The sequence below is a fragment of the Chrysochloris asiatica genome, unplaced genomic scaffold, assembly GCF_000296735.1.
Source record: "Chrysochloris asiatica unplaced genomic scaffold, ChrAsi1.0 scaffold00224, whole genome shotgun sequence".
NCBI classification, from domain to species: domain Eukaryota; kingdom Metazoa; phylum Chordata; class Mammalia; order Afrosoricida; family Chrysochloridae; genus Chrysochloris; species Chrysochloris asiatica.
Window position 1 is genome coordinate 1,218,883 of NW_006408742.1, and position 5,915 is coordinate 1,224,797.

The following is a 5,915-nucleotide window of genomic DNA, read 5'->3' on the forward strand; positions in this document are numbered from 1 at the left end:
AGATGATCTCTAAATTCAGGTGGGATATATTCAATTTCTTTTTGATACTATGCCATTCCTCTTGATTTTGTTGTTCTCAGCATAGTAAACCATATGATTGTTGGATTCTAGATGGCCACTAGTCCATTTCAGCTCACTAATGCCTAGGATGCCAATCGTAAGCATTCCATTTAATTTTTTGACAATTTCCAATTTTCCTAGAGTCATACTTTCTATATTCCATATTGCAATTATTAATGGATGTTTTCAGAGCTTTCCAACCCGAGGGGATCATCTTCTGTCACTATATCTGACAATATTCTGATGCTATCATAATGTTTTCATCTCCCAGCACTATATTTGACAATGTTCTATTGTTATTCATGAGGTTTTCAGAAGTAGTCTGCCTCTCCTTCCTGGCGTGTCTTAGTCTGGAAGTTCTGCTGAAATCTGTCCACTAGCAGTGACCCTTCTGGCATTTAAAATATTCATGGCATAGCTTCCAGCATCAGAGCAATATGCAAGCCACTACAGTATGACAAACTGATAGATGAGCAGTAGATTGAAAACACATGTTTACTTAAAAACTTGTTCATAAATTTTCAGAACATTTTAATTTATAACAATCCCAAACTGGAAACAGCCCAGATGCACTTCCAAAACTGTGGTACTATGTGTCTTAATTCCCAGTGTTGCTGTAACAGAAAGACCATAAACAGGTGACTTTAAAGACTGGAACTTTGTTTTCTTATAGCTCTGGAGGTTAGAAGTCCAAATTAGGGTTTTGGCATTGTGGATTCCTCCCTTTTAGGCAACACCAGGAGTCCCATAATGTTCCTTGACTTGTACAGCATGCTCACAGGGCATCTGTCTCCTCCAGTGTCTGTGTTTCTAGTCTGATCTTTTTATAAATAAAAAATTATTGGGTTTTTACTCAGGCCCTATTCTAACATGATCTCATTGACAAAACAAAAAATCTTAGTTTTTAAACAGGATCCTATCTACAGGGTACAAGGGCCAGGAATTCAGCATATATTTTTAGAGAACACAGTTTGATCCATAACACCATGGAATAGCTATTAGCAAATGAAAAGGAATAAACTATTCATATACAAATTCTCCAAGGAATTTTGCTAAGTGAAAATTATATGGTTCATTGCTGGTTTTGTTGTGCCATTGAGTTGTTTCTGACTCATAGTGACCCTTATAGGGTTTCCCATAAGGGAGCAGTCCAGTATTTATCTTACAGTGCCACATCAGGACTTCATTTGGTATATGATGAATGGTATAGGTATTCTTTAAATGACAAAATTATAAAGATGGGAGAACAGATTAGTGGTTGCTGGGAGCTGAAGAGAGGGAATTGGAGGTGAGTAGGACTATAAAAGAGTCCTAGTGTGGCACTGTGGGATAAAGCACTGGACTGCAAAGTCAGTTTGAACTATAAGCTCAGAGGTTCAAACTCACCAGCTACTCCTTAGAAACCCTATACAGGGTCGCTATGAGTCAGAACCGACTTGACAGCACTTAACAACAACAACAACAGCATGGCTATAAAATACCAACTCTAGGAGTGCCCTGAGATGATAGAGCTGTTGTGTGTCTTGAGTACATTGATTGTAATAGTGTATTTCACTTTTGCAAAATGTTGCCATTAGGGAAAATAGAGTAAAAAGTTCTCTTCATAATAACTCTTAAAACCTCATGTATGTACATGTACAATTATCACAAAATTAAATTTGGTCAAATACAAGTAAACTCAAATATTTGTAACTAATTTACTCATAATATTAAAAACTGGAAACAAACCAAACATTCAACAACTGGCTAAAGGATAGACAAATTGGAGTATGAATCATAAGTTCCACTGTTTGAGCCCACTTGCTTCTGTGCAGGAGAAAGCTGAGGCTTTCTGCTCCTGAAAGTATTTAAAGCCTCAGAAACCCTAGGAGGGTCACTGTGAGTTGGAACTGACTCGACGGCACTTAACAACAACTTTACAATGGAGTTCTACATACCAATAAAAAGACATGAAGAATTGACTCATGTGAAACCATGAATGAATTGCAAAAGAATCATGCTAAATGGAAGAAGTCAGACTCAAGACTATATACTGTCTAATGCTGCAGGAGAAAGATGAGGCTTTCTGCTCCTGTAAAGATTTACAGCCTCAGAAACCCTGCTCAGGGTCATTATGTGTCGGAACCAACTTGATGGCACTTAACAACAACAACAATGCCTTTTATATGTAATTTTAGAAAAGACAAAAATCATGGTGAGGAAAAGTAGATTGGTTGCTAGGGCACAGAGCCTGGGGGTGTGGAATGACTATAAAAGGATACAGGGCAATTTTCTGGGATGGTGGAAATGTTCTATCTATGTCATGTTTGTGGAGATGGTTATGCATTTATTAAAACTCATCCAATTGTGCACTTTCTAGGGATGAGCTTTGTTGTTTTTATATTATACCACAGTGCATTGCCCACACACACACAAAAGAATTAATGCACATACACTCTTTTACAACTTGCTTTTAGAACTTAACTATATATTGTGGATTTCTGGCTTCAGAACATAAAGTTTACACACACACACACACACACACACACACACACATCCATATTATTGTATGTTTGTATTGTTAGGTATGATCTGATTGGTTCCAATGCATAGCAACCCTATCTGCACAACAGAATGAAAACTGCCCAGTCCTGTGTCATCCCATAATTGTTCTGTTTGAGCTCATTGTTGCTGCGGCTGCATTAATCTACCTTGTTGAGGAGAGAGGTCTTCCTCTTTTTCATTGACCCCCCACTTTTCCAAGTATGATGATGTCCTTGGGAAAAGACTGATCCCTTCTGACACTATGTCCAAAATACATGTGATGAAGTCTCAGCATCTTGGCCTCTAAGGTCCATTCTGGCTGTACTTCTTCCAACACAAATTTGTTCTTTTGTCAGTCCATGGTATGTTCAATATTCTTCACCAACAATATAATTTAAAGACATCAACTCTTCTTCAGTCTTCTGTATTCATTCTCCAGCTTTCACATGTATATGAGGTAATTGAAAATACCATGGCTTGGGTCAGGAGCACCTTAGTCCTCAGAGGGATATCTTTGCTTTTTAGCACTTTACAGAAGTCAAGTTCTTTGCAGCACTTTTACCCAATAGAATATGTTGCTTGATTTTTTTGACTGCTGCTTCCTTGGGTGTTGATTGTGGATCCTAGTAAAATGAAATCCTTGACAGTTTCCATCTTTTCTCCACTTAAGATTTTGCCTGTTGTTCAAATTGTGAGGATTTTTGTTTCCTTTATGTTGAGGGATGATCCATATTGAGGGCTGTAGTCTTTGATCTCCATCAGTAAATGCTTCAGATCTTCTTCGTTTTCAGTTAGCAAGGTTGTATCATCTGCATAGCACAGATAATTAATACACTTTCCTCCAATCCTAATGGTGCCTTCTTCTTCATACAGTCCAACTTCTCAAATTACTTGCTCAGCATACAGATTAAATACAGATTTTACTGTATAAATGCCCTTAAGTTCCACCACAATTTTAATTAGCCTCCCTACTGATGAGCATAGGGGTTATTTTCAACTTTTCATTCTTATAAATAATGTAGATTATAATGAGGCTGTAATGATCAACCTCATACATCTTTGCATAGTCAGGTATGTATTTTTACTGAATCACTTTTATGATATTGGCTGGTCAAAGCATTTATACACTAAAAATTTTAGTAGTAAGTGCCACATTTCCCTACAAAGTCAAGTTGTATCAACTTTCATTCTCACCAGTGGTAACTAAGAGTCCTGTGGATGTTTCTGTAGCATTCTATTGAAGTGTATTTATTCGTTCCTTTTTCCACAGCCATTTCTTTCTGTTGATGTTTTCTTTTTCACAACTCCTGGCAGGATTCCTGTAGCTCAAAGCTTTGATTGTTGATGCTTTGATAGGGCTTGTAGAATGGCCTAGTTATTTGATCATTATTCAACAGTTCATACAATAGTGGGGAAATAGACATGAAAACAATACTGTAGAGCATGATAAATGCATATACATTTCATGGACACTAATAACAATGAGATAGATAATGTTGATGCTGATGATAAAAATAATAAAAATTTTTTGAGTACTTACTTTGTACAAGAAATTAGTTGAAAACATCATATATATAAACACATTTAACCCTATAACCACCACCCCTCTCCCGACTGTGGTTGTTTGCATATTGCTATGACACTGGATGCTATCCCACCAGTAAGTTAAAATTGTAGCAGGATCGCCCATAATAGGTTTTAGTGGAGCTTCCAGACTAAGGAAAACTAGGGGGTAGAAATATGGCTCTACGTTTACCAAAATTAGCCAATGTAAACCTAGGGATCACAACAGAAAATTGACCAATATAGTGCTAGAAGATGAACTCCCAAGTTGAAGGCACTATACTATAGCGCAAAACTGAACTCAACCATATCAAAGATTATGAAGACAACAGAAGACTAGGCAACATTTCACTCTGTTATACATAAGGCAATCATGAGTAAAAGCTAACCTGATAGCAAATAACAGCAAATCCTTTTAACAACCCTCTAAGGTGGAGTCCTGGTGTGGGGCTGTAGGATAAGGACTGAACCACTAATCACAAGGTTGGTGGTTCCCAGTCACCAGTAGCTCCTTGAAATCCCTATACAGGGTGACTTTAAGTCAGAATCTGACACGACAGCACTTAACAACGACAAGTTGTAAACTACTACCACTGGCCCATTTTATAGACCCCTTGACTGGGTATTGAGAATGAATAAGAGTCAATAAGGTGAAGAAAGGGCATGGATTAGATGGAATCCTAGGCACTGAGAATGTGTATACAAATAGACATAAATTAGAAACACTGTCAGTCATTTAGGATGGCTGGAACCCAGAGGCAATTAAAGGGAGAGGAAGAGAGTTAGAGAAATGGGCTGAGAGTTCATGAATAAAAGGATATGGATGTTTCTTACTTCTTCTTGCTAAACACAAACATATTACCACATACACACACATTGCATTTGACTATATGGCCTGTTGTTACCAACCAGTGACTTTTATTAGAGAGCATGGGAAGACTTCTTTTTAGGAAGTGGTGCTGAGATTGAGTCCTGAAAGTTGAGTAAGAATCATCCAGACAAAGAAGAGCTGAGCATTCAGCCAGAGGAAACAACATCATTGGTCCTGGCTGGAATGTTTAAGGAACTGACTGGTACATGGGGCAAGTAAACGTAAAGTTTAAAGGAAGAACAACAAAAGATGACGTCAAAGAGAGTGGTAGGGGTCAAATCATCAGGTGCTGTAGGGCAGATTAAGGAATTCAAACCTCATAATGATTATAAAATTAATCAATGAACAAGAAATGGTCAAATATCCACATCAGGCAGGTCTTGTACTTAGGGTCTAAGGATATGCAGTAATGTATGAGGAATGATCCCAGTCTACTAGAAACTCAGATTGTATCTGAGAAGGAAAAATGTTAACAAATATAAATAGTGAAGAAGCGTGACCATTGATGGATATGCTTTGAAGGCAGTAAGCATCTTTAATTTTTGGAACCTACAATGTGTAGAATGTGTCAGACACCGTGGAATAACAAGATCATGAAGCTAATCAAAGGTAAAGAGATACATATAATAAGAGATAAATATGAAAATTTGAAGTTTTCATTTGTGAAATTCTGGAAAGGCAAGAATACTTAGAGACAAGCAGGCACAAATGGAACCTTGAAGGACAAGTATGATTTGGAAAGGGGATAAGACCGTCTTCTGAATAAGACATTTGAGCATGAACAAATGTGATCTCTCAGACATATTTGGAAGACAGCCAGTCTGGACCAAAATGTGGATCCATACAGGGACGTGAGGGAACTTTAGAAAGGATGCACAAGGTCAAATTATGAAAGGTC